The 18489-nt window shown below is 41.5% G+C and overlaps 1 long non-coding RNA gene and 1 pseudogene across 3 annotated transcripts in view; both read left to right on the forward strand.

Moving 5' to 3' along the window:
- The window catches only part of LOC139075894 (uncharacterized), a 28464-nt gene that overhangs the window by 4047 nt on the left and 5928 nt on the right, over nt 1–18489 (forward strand). The window lies entirely within an intron of this gene.
- On the forward strand, nt 8897–10376 carry LOC103540290 (26S proteasome regulatory subunit 4 pseudogene; annotated as a pseudogene).

Raw genomic sequence — 18489 nt, forward strand, 5'->3', positions numbered from 1 at the left:
TTTTTTTTTAATTGAGTTAATGATAGGTTACAGTCTTGTGAAATTTCAGTTGTACGTTATTGTCTGTCAGTCATGTTGTAGGTGCAACCCTTCACCTTTTGTACCCACCCCCCCACCCCCCCTTTCCCCTAGTAGCCACTAATCTGTTCTCTCTGTCTACATGTTTAAATTCCTCATATGAATGGAGTCATACAGAGATCGTCCTTCTCTGTCTGGCTCATTTCACTTAACATAATTCCCTCAAGGTCCATCCATGTTGCTTCAAATGGGACTATTTTGTTCTTTTTTATGGCTGAGTAGTATTCCATTGTATATATATACCACATCTTCTTTATCCATTCATCTGTTGATGGGCACTTAGGTTGCTTCCATGTCTTGGCTATTGTAAATAATGCTGCAATGAAGATTGGGGTACATGGGACTTTTGGAATTGCTGACTTCAAGCTCTTTGGATAGATACCCTGTAGTGGGATAGCTAGATCGTATGGTAGTTCTATTTTTAATTTTTTGAGGAATCTCCATACTGTTTTCAATAGTGGCTGCACCAGTTTGCATTCCCACCAGCAGCGTATGAGGGTTCCTTTTTCTCCACAACCTCTCCAACATTTGTTACTATTTGTTTTAGTTATTTTTGTCATTCTAATGGGTATAAGGTGATATCTTAGTGTAGTTTTGATTTGCATTTCACTGATGATCAGTGATGATGAACATCTTTTCATGTGCCTATTGGCCATCCGTATATCTTCTTTGGAGAAATGTCTGTTCATGTCTCCTGCCCATTTTTTGATCGGTTTGTTTGATTTTTTGTTGTTGAGTTGTGTGAGTTCTTTATATATTATGGATATTAAGCCTTTGTCAGATGTATTACTTGCAAATATTTTTTCCCAGTTTGTGGGTTGTTTTTTTGTTTCAATCCTGTTTTCCTTTGCCTTGAAGAAGCTCTTTAGTCTGATGAAGTCCCATTTGTTTATTCTTTCTGTTGTTTCCCTTGTCTGAGAAGACATGGTGTCCGAAAAGATCCTTTTAATACTGATGTCAAAGAGTGTACTGCCTACATTTTCTTCTAGAAGCCTTATGGTTTCAGGTCTCAGCTTTAGGTCTTTGATCCATTTTGAGTTTATTTTGGTGAATGGTGAAAAAGAATGGTCAATTTTCATTCTTTTACATGTGGCTTTCCAGTTTTCCCAGCACCATTTGTTGAAAAGACTTTCTTTTCTCCGTTGTATGCCCTCAGCTCCTTTGTCGAAGATTAGCTGTCCATAGATGTGTGGTTTTATTTCTGGGCTTTCGATTCTGTTCCATTGATCTGTGCACCTGTTTTTGTACCAGTACCATGCTGTTTTGATTACTGTAGCTTTGTAGTATGTTTTGAAGTCAGGGATTGTGATGCCTCCAGCTGTGTTCTTTTTTTCTCAGGATTGCTTTAGTAATTCGGGGTCTTTTGTTGCCCCATATGAATTTTAGGATTCTTTGTTCTATTTCTGTAAAGAATGTCCTTGGGATTCTGATTGGGATGGCGTTGAATCTGTAGATTGCATTAGGTAGAATGGACATTTTAACTATGTTTGTTCTTCCAATCCATGTACATGGGATTTCTTTCCATCTCTTTATGTCATCATCCATTTCTTTCAGAAAAGCTTTGTAGGGCCGGCCCGGTGGCACAGCAGTTAAGTTCACACATTCTGCTTCTCGGCAGCCCAGGGTTCGCTGGTTCGGATCCCAGGTGTGGACATGGCACCACTTGGCAAAAGCCATGCTGTGGTAGGCGTCCCACATATAAAGTAGAGGAAGATGGGCATGGATGTTAGCTCAGGGCCAGGCTTCCTCAGCAAAAAGAGGAGGACTGGCAGTAGTTAGCTGAGGGCTAATCTTCCTCAAAAAAAAAAAAAGAAGAAGAAAAGAATAGCTTTGTAATTTTTGTTGTATAAGTCTTTCACTTCCTTAGTTAAATTCACCCTGAGGTATTTTATTCTTTTTGTTGCGATTGTGAATGGTATTGTGTTCTTGAGTTCTTTTTCTGTTAGTTCGTTATTAGAGTACAGAAATGTTTCATGATCAAGTGGGTTTCATTCCAGGGATGCAGGGATGGTTCAACATCTGCAAATCTATCAACGTGATACACCACATTAACAAAATGGAGAATAAAAATCACATGATCATCTCAATAGATGCAGAGAAATCATTTAACAAGATACAGCATCCATTTATGATAAAAACTCTAAATAAAATGAGTATAGAAGGAAAATACCTCAACATAATAAAGGCCATATATGACAAACCCACAGCAAATATCATTCTCAATGGAGAAAAACTGAAAGCTATCCCTCTAAGAACAGAAACCAGACAAGGATGCCCACTGTCACCACTCTTATTTAACATAGGGTTGGAAGTCCTAGCCAGAGCAATCAGGCAAGAAAAAGAAATAAAAGGGATCCACATTGGAAAAGAAGAAGTGAAACTGTCACTCTTTGCAGACTACATGATTTTATATCTAGAAAACCCTAAAGAGTCCACTAAAAAACTTTTAGAAATAATAAAGGAATATAGTCAAGTCGCGGGATACAAAGTCAATGTACAAAAATTGGTTGCGTTTCTATACACTAACAACAAAGTGCAGAAAGAGAAATTAAGAATACAATCCCATTTACAATTGCAACAAAAAGAATAAAATATCTAGGAATAAACTTAAGCAAAGAGGTGAAAGATCTGTATGCTGAAAACTATAAAACATTGTTGAAAGAAATCAAAGAAGACACAAAGAAATGGAAAGATATTCTGTGCTCTTGGATTGGAAGAATTAACATCAGTAAAATGTCCATATTTCCTAAAGCAATCTATAGATTCAACACAATCCCTATCAAAGTTCCAACAACATTTTTTACAGAAATAGAACAAAGAATCCTAAAATTTATGTGGAACAACAAAAGACCCCCGAATAGCCAAAGGATTCCTGAGAAAAAAGAACAAAGCTGGAGGTATCACACTCCCTGACTTCAAATTATACTGCAAAGCCATAATAACCAAAACAGCATGGTACTTGCACAAATTCAGACACACAGATCAATGGAACAAAATTGAGAGCCCAGAAGTAAACCCACACGTTTATGGACAGCTAATATTCGACAATGAAGCCAAGAGCACACAATGGAGAAAGGAGAGTCTCTTCAATAAACGCTGCTGGGAAAATGGACAGCCACATGCAAAAGAATGAAAGTAGACCATTCCCTTACACCATGCACAAAAATCAACTCAAAATGGATTAAAGACTTGAATGTAAGACCCGAAACCATGAGACTTCTAGAAGAAAACATAGGCAGTACGCTCTATCATATTGGTCTGAGCAGCATATTTTCAAGTCCCATGTCTGACCGGGCAAGGGAAACAAAAGAAAAAATGAATAAATGGGACTACGTCAAACTAAAAAGCTTCTGCAAAGCAAAGGAAACCATCAACAAAACGAAAAGACAACCTAACAATTGGGAGAAGATATTTGCAAACCATATGTCAGATAAGGGTTAATATCCACAATATACACAGAACTCATACATCCCAACAAAAAAAAAACCAACAATCCAATTAGAAAATGGGCAAAAGATCTGAACAGAGATTTCTCCAAAGAAAATATACAGATGGCCAACAGGCATATGAAAAGATGCTCCACATCATTAGCTATCAGGGAAATGCAAATCAAAACTACAATGAGGTATCACCTCACTCCGGTCAGAATGGCTATAATTAACAAGACAGGAAACAACAAATGTTGGAGAGGGTGTGGAGAGAAGGGAACCCTTGTTCACTGCTGGTGGCAGTGCAAACTGGTGCAGCCACTATGGAAAGCAGTTTGGAGTATCCTCAGAAAATTAAGGATAGGTCTACCATATGATCCAGCTATTCCACTGGGTATTTATCCAAAGAACTTGAAAACACAAAGGCATAAAGATACATACACCCCTATGTTCATTGCAGCATTATACACAATAGCCAAGACATGGAAGCAACCTAGGTGCCCATCAAGGGACGAATGGATAAAGAAGTTGTGGTATTTATACACGATGGACTACTACTCAGCCATAAGAAATGATGAAATCTAGCTATTTGTGACAACATGGATGGACCTTGAGGGTATTATGCTGAGTGAAGTAAGTCAGAGGGAGAAAGTCAAATACCGTATGATCTCAATCATAAGTAGAAGATAAAAACAATGACAAAAAAAAAACACATAGCATTGAAGATTGGATTGGTGGTTACCATTGGGGAAGAGGGGAGGGGGGAGAGCAAAAGGGGTGATTAGGCTCACATGTGAGGGGATGCACTATAATTAGTGTTCGGGTGGTGAACATGATGTAATGTACAAAGAATTTGAAATATGATGTACATTTGAAAAAAAATATGAGAGTAAAAAATAAAATGCTACTAATTTATGTAAATTGATTTTATACCCTGCAACTTTGCTGTAGTTGTTGTTTACTTCTAAAAGTTTTCCAATGGATTCTTTAGGGTTTTATATATATACGATCATGTCATCTGTGAACAGCGAGAGTTTCACTTCTTCCCTCCCTATCTGGATTCCTTTTATTCCTTTTTCTTGCCTGATTGCTCTGGCCAAAACCTCCAGTACTGTGTTAAATAAGAGTGGTGATAGAGGGCATCCTTATCTCATTCCTGTTTTCAGGGGAATGGCACTCAGTTTTTGCCCATTGAGTATGATGTTGGCTGTGGGTTTGTCATATATGGCCTTTATTATGTTGAGGTAGTTCCCTTCTATCCCCATTTTGTTCAGAGTTTTTATCATAAATGGCTGTTGGATCTTGTCAAATGCTTTCTCTGCATCTATTGAGATGATCATGTGGTTTTTATTCCTCAGTTTGTTGATGTGGTATCACGTTGATTGATTTGTGGATGTTGAACTATCCCTGTGTCCTTGGTATGAATCCCACTTGATCATGATGTATGATCCTTTTGATGAATTGCTGTATTCAGGTTGCCAAAATTTTGTTGAGAATTTTTGCATCTATGTTCATCAGTGATATTGGCCTGTAGTTCTCCTTTGTCGTGCTGTCCTTGTCAGGCTTTGGTATCAGCGTGATGTTGGCCTCGTAGAATGTGTTAGGAAGTGTTCCATCCTCCCTAATTTTTTGGAATAGCTTGAAAAGGATAGATATTAAATCCTCTCTGAAAGTTTGGTAGAATTCCCCAGGAAAGCCATCTGGTCCTGGGGTTTTATTCTTTGGGATGCTTTTGATTGCTGTTTCAATCTCTTTCCTTGTGATTGGTCTGTTCAAATTGTATGCTTCTTCTTGAATAAGCTTTGGGATATCGTAGGAATCCAAGAATTTATCCATTTCCTCTAGGTTATCCATTTTGCTGGCATATAGTTTTTCATAGTATTCTCTTATAATCCGTTGTATTTCTGCGGAGTCTGTTGTTATTTCTTCTCTTTCATTTCTGATTTTGTTTATTTGAGCTTTCTCTCTTTTTTTCTTTGTAAGTCTGGCCAGGGGTTTGTCAGTTTGATTTATCTTCTCAAAGAACCAGCTCTTTGTTTCATTGATCCCTTCTACTGCCTTTTTTGTTTCAACAGCATTTATTTCTGCTCTGATTTTTATTGTTTCTCTCCTTCTGCTGACTTTGGGCTTTGTTTGTTCTTCTTTCTCTAATTCAGTTAGGTGTAGTTTAAGATTGCTTATTTGGGATTTTTCTTGTTTGTTAAGCTGTGCCTGTATTGCAATGAATTTTCCTCTTAATACGGCTTTTGCTTTTTTTGGTTTTTTTGTTTAAAAAAATCAAAATAGTATGTAAAATAGAATACAACTGTGAGGAAAATTTTATGCATAAAAAAAGACATGATATTTTCATATAAAAAATGTTAATCATGGTTATCTCTGGGTGTTAGATTTCATATTTTCCCCTCCCCTGATGTTTTCTTGAATTTACCAAATTTTTGTTGATGTTTTGATCATGTATCAGTAATTATGGAGAAAAAACACTAATAGTTAAATAAAAATCTTGAGTCTAATAATTATCTAGTAATTGAGTCTAATAGTTATCTAATAAAAATATCTGAGACCTTTCATGAAATCGTGTCCTATCCAAATGGCCCCTGCATTCCATGAAAGGGCATGGCATCAGAGCAAGGATGGGCACAACAGCATGAGGGATTGTGGTCTCAATGTTGACTGGATCCTTTTTTTAAGGTTGACAACATCCCACCTCAGAACCAAATTAGATGCTTAGAATATTAGCAGCTCAAGGTTTGAAAGATGTTTAACAATCATCAAATCCAACTTCTCAGTGCTCTCATCTTCCTCGTCACTTGAGTGTCCAGGCTCTGCTTACATTGCTCAAAGAGCAGGATGCTCCCTGACTCGTGGAGGGCCCATTCTGTTTTTGGAGAACTCTGACTGTGAGAAGGTCTTTCCTCATTTGAAGTCCAAATCTGATCGCTTGCTCTATTCCTTAGAGATATACAGAATATATCTGTGCCCAATCCAAGACAGGCATGAGGGACTTCAAAAGTGTTCACCTGAGTTCTTATGACCTGTCCTTTTCTAGCCCAGATCTTTGTCCCAAGCTCCAGACCCACACATCCTACTTCCTCCTGGTTCTCTACGTTTGGCTGTCCCACAGGTACCTCAGACTCAGCACTTCCAAAGCATAGCTGTTCTCTACTCCTTCCTTATCCAGAACCTGAGAATAGTGCACTTTGTTATTTGTCTCTGGTACAAGTGACAAAAAAGTTAGGATTTTATTTTTCTCTTTTGTAAAAGAAGTTTAGATTTATGCTAGTGAGGCTGCCCCATGGTGCCATCAGGGACCCAGACTCCTCCTATTTCTCTGTCTGTCTCTTTTTTTTTTTTCAGTGAAGAAGACTGGCCCTGAGCTAACATCTGTTGCCAATCTTCCTCTTTTTGCTTGAGGAAGACTGTCACTGAGCTAACATCTGTGCCAATCTTCCTTTATTTTTTGTATGTAGAATGCTGCCACGGCATGGCTTGATGAGCAGTGTGTAGGTCCAGGCCCAATCTGAACCTGCAAACCTCAGGCCACTGAAGTAGAGCACACAAACTTAATCACTACGGCATTGGGCTGACCCCAGACTCCTTCTGTCTTTTGATAGAAAACCCAACCCATAATGCTTTAGCACACATAGATTTCATTTTTCTCATGGATTAAGAAGTTTTGAGAAGTACAGTCAATCTGTGAAGAATTCAGGGGCCAAAGCTACTTTTATACTTTTGCTCAGTCATCCTTACCCTGTGGCTTTCATCCTCATGCTTGTCACCTCTAGGTCACAAAATCACTGTGCCACCTCCTCTGTCACATCCATGTTTCAGGCAGGATGAAGGAGAAGGGAAAATGGCAAAGCATACTTGCCAGCACAGTCAGCCTTTCTTTTTCTGAGCTATTCAAGAAGCCCCAGTCAGCAACTTACACTTCCACCTCATTGCCTAGAACCATGGCACCTGGCCACCTGTAGCTGCAAGGAGTGCTGAGAAGGGTAGTTCTTTAGCTGGGCACATTGTTGCCATGAACAAATTTGGGTAATATTATAAGAACGAAGGGGAGAGTAGACATGTGAGCAGAACTGTCTGTCACAATAAAGCTTCCTTAAGCAACATTAACCGTGTTTCCTAACTGCAAGATTTCTCAGAGCCTTTACAATTCCAGGGAGAGACACTGTTTATGCTCACAGAACCCTTTTTACAATGGTCATGTCTCAGCAGTAGTGTTTCATAGTACGTTTCAGGAAACACAGAATGAGCCACAGTCTCTTTAATTCTTTCACAGAAAAATTGTATCTGAGTTCAGGGTGGATTTGTTGTTGTAGTTGTGTTACTATTATGTAATAAGAATAACAGCTTTAATGATTTTCATGATAATTGCATCACTGTTATTTCTATTTCCCATTCTGGAAAGCTTCTGATCATTTCCAGCATTGCTTTTCTTTCTTTCTTTCTTTTTTTGCTGAGGAAGATTCGCCCTGAGCTGACATCTGTGCCAATCTTCCTCTATTTTGTGTGTGGGTCACAGCCACAGCATGGCCATCAATAAGTGATGTAGGTCTGCGCCTGGGAACCCAAACCAGGCTGCTGAAGTGGAGGGCGCTGAACTTAACCAGTGGGCCGCAGGGCCAGCCCCATTTTCAGCATCTCTTTCTCTTTCATGGTACTTAGCTTTCTTCCCTGGACTCTTGCAGCAGAATCCTCACCCTTAACATTTTGAAGTATTTCCTTCTCGTCTTTTTCTATGCATTTTTTATAAATAGTTAAGATTACATATACGCAGCAGCAAGAACAATGTTTTTTTCTTCCCATTCCTTGTTCTAGGACTAGGAATATGCTAAGATTAGTACAAGAGGGAGGTCTTTGGTCACTGTTGTCGGCTCTGTCAGTTAATATTCCTCACTGTCACCAACTCACTCCTTTCTCCTGGCTGAGGCACACTGGTTAGAAAGCTCAGAGTTAAGGAATAGATGTAGCTGCTATGACACAGATGCAAATAATAGTGACTTTATTGAGATGAAAGGGTATCTCCACATAAAAGTCCAACCTTTACAGCTCCAGAGACTGAAGCAAGATGAGTCAAAGTCAGAGTGGTGGTCATGGTCCTGGAGGTGGCAAGAAGGATGACAAGGACCAGAATAAGAAATATGAAACTCCCATACCAACTAAAGTGGGGAAAAATAAAGAAGCAAAGGGACCAGATGCTGCCAACAGATTGCCACTGGTGACCCCTCACACTCAGTGCCGGATAAGATCATCAAAGTTGGGGCCAGCCCCGTGGCCAAGTGGTTAAGTTTGCACCCTCTGCTTCTGTGACCCAGGGTTTCGCCGGTTTGGATCCCGGGTGCAGACATGGCACTGCTCATCAAGCCATGCTGAGGTGGCGTCCCACATGCCACAACTAGACGGACCCACAACTAAAAAAATATACAACTAAGTACCGGGGGCCTTTGAGAAAAAAAGGAAAAATTTAAAAATCTTTAAAGAAATTTATCAAAGTTAAGGAGAATTAAAGACTATCTTCTCATGGAGGAAGAATTCATTAGAAATCAGGAACAAATGAAGCCTTTAGAAGAAAAGCAAGGGGAGGAAAGATGAAAGGTGGATGATCTAAGGGGGACCCCAATGTTGGTAGGAGCCTTAGAAGAGATCATTGATGACAATCACGCTGTCATGTCTACATCTGTGGGCTCAGGACACTACATCAGCATTCTTTCATTTGTAGCCAAGGATCTGCTGGAACCAGGCTGCTTGGTCCTGTTCAGCCATAAGGTGCATGCCGTGATAGAGGTGTGACAGGTCCCCTGGTCACAGTGATGAAGGTGGAAAAGGCCCCCAGGAGACCTGTGCTGATACTGGGGGCTTGGGCAACAAAACCCAGGAAATTAGGAAATCTCTGGAGCTTCCTTTCACTCATCCTGAATATTATGAAGAGAGGGATATAAAGGCCCCTAAGGGGGTCATTCTCTATGGTCCACCTGGCACATGTAAAACCTTACTAGCCAATGCAGTAGCAAACTAAACCTCAGCCACTTTCTTGAGTGTGGTTGGTTCTGAATTTATTCAGAAGTACCTGGGTGATGAGCCCAAACTCGTACAGGAATTGTTTCAAGTTGCTGAAGAACATGTACCATCCATCGTGTTTATTGATAAAATTGATGCCATTGGGACAAAAAGATATGACTCAAATTCTGGTGGTGAGAGAGAAATTCAGCAAATAATGTTGGAACTGTGAACCAGTTGGATGGATTTGATTCAGGGGAGATGTGAAAGTTATCATGGCCGCAAACCACATAGAAAATTTGGATCCAGCACTTATCAGACCAGGCCACACTGACAGGGAGATCAAACTCCTCCTGCCCAATGAAAGGACTAATAAGTCCGATTCACACAAGCAGTATGATGCTGGCCGATGATGCAACCCTGGACAATTGATCATGGCTAAAGAGGACCTCTGTGGTGCCAGCTCTGTTTCAAGAAGTCATCAGGCATCCTCACATCATCACATCAAGGCAGTCTGTGCTGAAGCTGGTCTGATGGCCTTGAGAGAGCATAGAATGAAAGTGACAAATGAATACTCCAAAACATTTAAAAAATCTTCTTTATAGAAACAACAAGGCGCCCCTGAGGGACTCCATCTCTAAGGAACCACAGTTGCCTTCAAGGAAATGGTTGGGAGTGTCCCCACCCCTCGGAGGGATGAGGTTTGGAAAGTTTCCCGGAGGAATCCATGTTCCAGTTAATCTTTCTTAGCAAAGCATCCTGTGGATCTTTTTGAGCATAATGTGTGGATGCCCACTGGGCGGACTTCATCTGTTGGTCATGCGCAGTGCTCTCTTTCCAATAAAGTGTGCTCTTTCTCAAAAAAAAAAAGTCCAAGATTTCTCAGCAGCTCTGTTTCAAGAAATCATCAGGCACCCAGGTCCCATCTGTCTTGTTGCTTTATCATCTCTAAGGAGTTGTCATCATCTAAATAGTCTAAAACTAGTTGCTACCACATCCAGTTCTAGCCAGTGGGAAGAGGGAAGAGAGAATCAGAGGTACACCCCTCATTATCAAGGATATGGTCTAGAAGTTTCTCATCCATTGGCTTTATTCTGAGCATCTGTGTATTCAGATAAAAATTTTAGGGTTCTGTTACAATAAGAGAGAGGTCAAGACCTTTGCCTTCCCAGAGTTTATATTCTCCTGGAGGGACACAACGAACAAGCAATTAAATAATATGTCAGGCAGTGATAAATGCTAATAAGAAAACAAAAGCAGGGGCCAGCCCGGTGGTGCAGCGGTTAAGTGCGTACATTCCGCTTCGGCGGCCTGGGGTTCACTGGTTCGGATCCTGGGTGTGGACATGGCACAGCTTGGCAAGCCATGCTGTGGTAGGCATCCCACATATAAAGTGGAGGAAGATGGGCATGGATGTTAGCTCAGGGCCAGTCTTCCTCAAAAAAAAAAAAAAAGAAAATGGAAACAAAACAAAAGCAAGGTAAGGGGATAGAGATAAAGATGGCATGTTAGATAAGGTAGTCAGGAAGGACCTCATGAAGAAGGGGGCATATAATTAGAGATGTGAAGAGAAGTATGCTCCTGGAAGAAGGAACAGCAAGTGCAAATGCCCTGAGGTGGGAATGTGTTTGGCACGTTTGAGGAACAGCACACACTGGTGTGGTCAGTGTGCCTAGAATCGGGTGAAGTCAGAGAAGTGTAAACAAGATCACGTAGAGCCCCGTAGGCTAGGATGACGATAACGATTTTTAATTCCAATGAGATGAAAAACCTCTGCAAATTTCTGAGCAGAAAGTGATGACTGGATTTGCTTTTTTTTCTTCTTCTTCTCCCCAAAGGCCCCCCAGTACATAGTTGTAGATTCTAGTTGTGAGTGCCTCTGGTTGTGCTATGTGGGACGCCGCCTCAACATGGCCTGATGAGTGAGGCCCTGTCTGCACCCCAGATCCGAACTGGCGAAGCCCTGGGCCACTGAAGCTGAGCGTGTGAACTTAACCACTCGGCCACAGGGCAGCCCCTGGATTTACATTTTTTAAAGATCACTGTAATTTAACAATTTATAAAAGCTACATACTATGGATCAAAGACCTAAATGTAAGAGCTAAAAATATAAACTCTTAGAAGCAGAGGCTTCACAGCATTGGATCTGGCAGTGATTTTGTGGTTTTGACACCAAAAGTAGCAAAAGAAAAACAGATAAATTGGAATTTTTTTTTTATTTTTTTTTTTTGGTGAGGAAGATTGGCCCTGAGCTAACATATGTGCCAATCTTCTTCTATCTCGTATGTGGGATGCCACCACAGTATGGCTTGATGAGCAGTGTGTAGGTACACGTCCGGGATCTGAACCTGCGAACCCCAGGCCACCAAAGCAGAGCGTGTGAACTTAACCACAGTGCCAGCAGGCTGGCCCCAATAAGTTGGACTTTATCAAAATTTAAAATTTTGTTCATCAAAGGACACAATCAACAGAGTAAAAAGGTGATCCATAGAATGGGAGAAAGCATTTGCAAGTCACAAGGAATTAATATCCAGAATACATAGAGAACTACTAACGCTCAGCAATAACAAAACAACCCAATTCAAAAATGGATGAGAGTTGTACAACATGAATGTATCAATGCCACTGAATAGTACACTTAGAAATGGTTAAAATGGTTAATTTTGTTATGTATATTTTACCACAAATTAAAAAATAAGTTTAAAAAAGAATGGGCAAAGGACTCAATTAGACATTACTCCAAAGAAGATATGCAAATGGCTAATAAACACATGAAAATATGCTCAAGGTCACTAATCATTAGGGAAATGCAAATCAAACCACAATAAGATAACACTTATACCCATCAGAATGGCTATTATAAAAAAATCAGAAATTGGAACCCTTATGCATTGCTGGTGGGAATGTAAAATGGTGCAGCTGCTATGGCAAACAGTATGGAGTTTCCTTAAAAAATTAAACATAGAATTTCCACTTCTGGGTATATTCCCAAAAGAATTGAAAGCAGGTACTTAAACAGATATTTGTACACCTGTGTTCATAACAGTATTATTCAGAACAGCAAAAGTTGGAAACAACCCAAATTGTTACCAAACACTAAGGGACCGGTGACCCACAAGTGGGTCCTTTGGCCTGGAGCCACTCGCACCGATAGAACGAGCGGGAGGTTCCGAATAGCAGAGCACAAATCCTATTCATTGACCAACGAGTGGAGCAGGCAGAGCTCGTGCTCTCAGACGCCTGCCCCAAAGGGAGCATAAGCAGGGTTCTTATGGGATGTGAAGGGAGAGGGGGCATCTGGGGCATGCGCAGATCTTCCCTTCTCATGCATGGCACCTTTTGCACACGTTTCCCTTTGCACCCAGCACCCCATCACCATCTTGGACCTTTCTGGTTTGGCCCGGTTCTGTGGTTTAGCCACCTAGCAGTGTTCTGCCTTGGTTCCTATAAGCAAGCACGACTTTAAAAAAAGCGTTAGACACGGAATATGTTTCAGGGACTGCTCTGGGTGAAAAATGTCCATCAGTGGATGAAAGAATAAGCCAAATATAGTCTATATGTACAATAGAGTATCATTCATCCTTAAAAAGGAAGGAAATTCTGACACATGCTACAACATGGATGAACCTTGAGGGAATTATGCTAAGGGACAAAAGAACAAATATTGTGTGATTCCATCTATGAGATCCCTAGAGCAGTCGAATTCTTAGAGACAGAAGAAGAACAGTGGGCGCCAGGGCTGGGGAGGAGGGGGAGATGGGGAGCTGGTGTTTCACAGGGACAGAGTCTCACTTGGGGATGATGGCAAAATTCTGTGGGTAGACGGTGGTGATGGTTGCACAACAACGTGAATGTGCTTAATGCCGCTGAGCTGTACACTCAAAAATGGTTAAGATGGCAAATTTTATGTTATATATTGTATCACAATAAAAATTTTAATTTACGGGCCAGCCCGGTGGTGCAGCAGTTAAGTGGGCACATTCCTGCTTCAGCGGCCCGTGGTTCGCTGATTCAAATCCTGGGTGCGGACATGGCACCGCTTGGCAAGCCATGCTGTGGTAGGCATCCCACATATAAAACAGAGGAAGATGGGCATGGATGTTAGCTCAGAGCCAGTCTTCCTCAGCAAAAAGAGGAGGATTGGCAGGTGTTAGCTGAGGGCTAGTCTTCCTCAAAAAAAAATTCTTTTTAATTTAATTTAAAAATTTTAAATGTACACACTCAAATTACCAGGTGATCATTTAAAAAATTAGAAAACTTTGACTTACTGTTAAGTAAAAAAAGTTGAACACAAGGAAAATCAAAGACTGCCCAAGAAAGGAAATGTCACCATAGTACACTGCTTGGTTGTGCAGGTAATAATGTTTATGTAGTCCTAATCATATGAGCAATATTTTTTATTTTTCAGCTTTTAGAGTTCACCTATGGACTCAGCAAGGAAGACAACTATGTTTACAGAACAAAACATAAGTATTATAAAGTTTGACCGTGTAAAATTAAAATCACAGATAACAGAAGTAAAGAAGTGGGAGAATGAGGTGAAAGAAAGAGTAGGTGCCAAAATAGCCATATCTTACAAAACTGGAACTCAGATACTGTCTGGAGTTGATAGAACAAGAAAGAAAACCATAAAACCTAAGGTTACAAGAGGGCTAAAAATAGTGATAGAAATTCTGCTGGAAAGAGTGAGGGAGACCAGAGTATAAGTGAATTAAATCTTCACAGAGCAGCAAGTCAGTGTATCATTCGTGTATTCAGAAACAGCAGGATAAGCATGTTATTTAGAGCTGGAGAGGAAACTACCAGGAAAGTAAACACTTAGAAGAGTGACTGCTCTGAGGAGCAACCTTGGGGCCAGGAAGAATTGAGCAGTTGGCTTTTTTTTTTTTTGCTTGAGGAAGGTCAGCCCTGAGCTAACGTCTGTGTTAGTCTTCCTCCACTTTATATGTAAGTTGCCACCACAGCATGGCTGAGTGGAGAAGGTTGGCGCCCAGGATCCGAACCTGTGAAACTGGGCCACCGAAGTGGAGCACGTGGATCTTTAACCACTCGGCCTCAGGGCCAGCCACCAGTTGGCTTTTATTAAAGTCCAACTTTTTTTTAACCATATGTATATATTTCTTTGATTAAAAAAAAACTTTAAAAACTATTTTAAAAATCAAATTGCAGAGTCACATGTAATCTATGACTCCATTTTTAAAAAGAGACCAAAACCCGGCAAACCATACACCTGTGTATAGATGATTCTTTGAGCATAGATAAAGAAGTGAAAGATGGTGCTTATGTCTGGGAGGCAGAAAACGAAGGTGTGGGAGAGGTTTTCACCTTTCCTTTATAAACTCTCTGTTGTTTGACTTGAGCAAGTATTATTTACATAAAGTTTTTTTTCTTTATCATTCCCTATTTCTCTAAACCACTTGAGAGTAAATTGGAAACATCTTTATGCTTAACCCCTAACTTCAGGTTTTCTTTGCTAAAAACAAAGGTCTTCTGTTATAAAACCAAAGTACAATTCTCAAATCTGGAAATTTAACATTGATACAATACTGTTATCTAATTCACAGCCCATATTCAGGTCCTTCCATTGTCCTAATAATGTCCTTTATGGCTTTTTTTTTTCCTCGTCCAAGATCCAATCCAGGACTATCCATTGGATTTTGTTTTCAATGTTGCTTTAGTCTCTTTTAATCTGGAACAACTTAGCCTTTCTTTGTCTTTTTTTTCTTTTAAGATTGGCACCTGAGCCAACATCTATTGCCAATCTTCTTTTCTTCTTCTTCTTCTTCTTCCTTCTTCTTGTCCTCCCCAAAGCCCCCCAGTACATAGTTGTATATTCAAGGTGTAAGTCCTTCTGGTTGCGTTATGTGGGATGCCGCCTCAGCATGGCCTGGTGAGCGGCGCCATGTCCACAGCCAGGATCCAAACCAGTGAAACCCTGGGCCACCGAACCGGAACGCACAAACTTAACCACTTGGCCACAGGGCTGGCCCCTCTTTGTCTTTCTTGATCTTGATATTTTTAAGAACATAGGCCAGTTATTTTGTAAACTGTCCCTCAGTTTGGTTCGGCCTGATGTTTCCTTGATGATCCAGGCTTCGCAATTTTGGGAGAAATCCTATATGTGATATTGTGTCCATCTCAGTTCATCTTATGAGGAGGTCCGTGATGTTACTTTATCCCAATATTGTTAATGTTGTGTGATCATTTGGTTAAGGCGGAAGTCCACCAGATTTTTCCACTGTAAAGTTACTGTTTTGTAATTAATAAGTAATCGTGGGGAGATACTTTGAGATCAATCTGTATTTTTTTTAAGCTAGGTAGAGGAATGAAAAAAGAGGGTTTGGTAAAGGCCATCTTCTGGGACCCACTATCCTTTCTGTTCATCTGGTTCCCCAGGCCCCTCTGTCAGCATTTACCCTTGCTCTCTCCTCCATCCCATCCATTTCCGCCCTAGATATCTTTAGAGCCAGTGACTGAATGAGGCCCTACAAGCATTTTTTCAAATATGAGGCCTAGATGATGCTAGGGCAGTGGTTCTCAAACCACTTTTAGAATCTAAAACAGATAAAATGAAAGTTGTTTTTAGAATCTAAAACAGATAAAATGGAGTAAGAGTGGTGGGCTCCAGCCATGCCCAAAGGACCTTCTCCTTCCCTGCTGGTTGATCTCTGAAGGGCCCCCAGCTCGCCCAAGAGGCACACCGATGGCTACTGGCTCCTCAGGAAGGCTGGCTTGGACCTTAGCCCTCTTCTATTTACTGCCTCTGACAGCTCTGACCTTGGGGCCTGGGGCCACGTGAGTCATTGGCTTTTGAGAAGAAGCTCTCAGCCTATGCTCAGGCAGCATCCCAACCTCCGACACCATCCCAGCTGCACTTTCTCTTTTGTTTTCCTGGGATATAGACTGCAGGCCAGAGAGGAGGGCAAGGAGAAGTAGTAGAGACCCAGACAGACTCCTCCCTCCTCTCTGCCCCACAACCTGAAGCAGCTGCTTCCTTCCAGCCTGCACCCTGGAGAAGGCAGCCATGTTGGATGTTCAGGTCAAAGGCCTGGCAGATCTCCCGAGCGCTCTCTGCAACAGACTAGCCCCATCAGAGGGGAACCTGAACCTGGTGGATGACTACAGCCACCAAGAAGAAGTGGGCTGGAAAAGTTTTTCACTTCTCCAAAGTTATTCTTATGGTAGCTCTCAGAGTCTGTATGTGACAAATAAGGTGGGGATGGGAGTAGGATAAAGAAGATACCACCAGGAATGAATCACAAGTTTGTCACTGACCACTAGCAGCCATGTGACTGCTAGTGGGGATAGAAAATAAGCAATTCCTACAGTTGTCATCAGGACTAAATGTGATCCTGCAGTGGGCTTCCCAAATCTTAGGAATCAGCACACTACGTGGATGGCTTTGGCTGTACCTTCATGCCAGCTCTATCACTTAGCTAATAATTCCTCCTAATTGTTTTGTTTTGCAAATGTAGCCATGTCCTGAAGAAATACTGCTCACGAGATTGGGTTTATTTCACATCTTATGTTTTCCTACTCTACCTTAAAATAAATAGACAAGTATTAAAATTGGAAGCGGTTCGTGTGTGTACCACAGTGGGGTAATGCAGGTAGAGTGATCGTGCACTCCTCTCTGCTGCCACACTATCACCAGTACCCCTCCTTCACCGCACCCCCACAGTCTATGATTTAACCTCGGTGGCTTTGTTTGTTGGGAAATGAAAGAGGCCCCAAATCTCTGTGATGATAGGTATTTTAACTCATTCAGTATGTTGTTGCAGACACTCATTGGCCTGAGTCATGTTCAGGATTGTACAACCCCCACCTTTGGGTGTGAAAGGGTGGACCGATCTGTCAGAAGCAGGATCCCTGCAGAGAAGGCTGTGTTTCTGCTTGGCCTAACTTTCCCTCAGGAGTGGTTTATTCTGTGCCACCTGCAGCAGGCCAGGCCAGGGGAACTTTCTGATGGGGGGTGTCCACATCGCCTTCTGGGCATAACAGCAGCAAGCTCTCCAGCTAAAGCCTGAATTCAAGCCACATTTTAGGTGGAATGCAGCTCCAGTGCATTGCCTCTGCATTAATCAGGGTTCAGTTACAGGAAACAGAAGCCATTCTAGCCATTTTAATCAGTAGGGGATTTAATACACAGGATTAGATGCTTATAAAATCATTGGAGGGCCTAGACGAATGGCTCTAGGTGGGCCTCCAAGAATGTACCCAGAACAACACAGCAGAACTGGCCTAACCAGGGGAGCTGCAGCCTCTCCCACACCAGGAACAGGAGGAGTCAGGAGGCTGTCATCAGAACTGTGATCCAGATATCAAGAGGCCTTTGCCAGAGCTGCAACTCTCTGTTAATCTCTTTTAGCTCCCACAAAGGTGAATTGCTGCTGAAATCTGGTGTCTTCTTGGCCATGCTAGCCAGCAGTAACAACCAGGGAAGCCAAGAGATGGCCTCCACCTGACTCCTAGCTGCATCAGTGATGCAGCTCTTATCTTAACTGATGGAGCTCTTATCAAGAATTCCAGCTGCAAGAAAGGCAGGGAAATGGAGTTTTCAGCTTTCTAGTCTCTGCAGCATGTGAAGGCACATTAGGAGGTTGAAATGGATAATGACAGCCTGTTCAGCATACCCACCACAGTCAGGCAAATGAAGCATCTTCCTCGCCAAGAGCTGGGCCCAGCTGATCTCTCCAACCTCATCTCCAGCCACTCATCTAACCCATCCACCCTGTGTTCAGTTGAATTTCTGGGGTACCTCCAACACTCACTGCCTTTGCTCAGGACATTCCCTTTGTCTGGAATGCTCTTTCTTGCTTTTTCTATGAGATCAATTTGGATTGTCTCTTCTTAGAAGCTCTCCTACCTCCTGGGGAAAAAGTCTTGTTCTAGGCTTCTATAGCTTTTTCTGTATACCTTCCGTAATGATTTATTTCCATGTTTGTCTTCTACACTAGACAAAGAGGGCAGAGACTGGATCTTA

Source organism: Equus przewalskii, chromosome 15 (genome assembly GCF_037783145.1).
Source record: "Equus przewalskii isolate Varuska chromosome 15, EquPr2, whole genome shotgun sequence".
Lineage (NCBI taxonomy): Eukaryota > Metazoa > Chordata > Mammalia > Perissodactyla > Equidae > Equus > Equus przewalskii.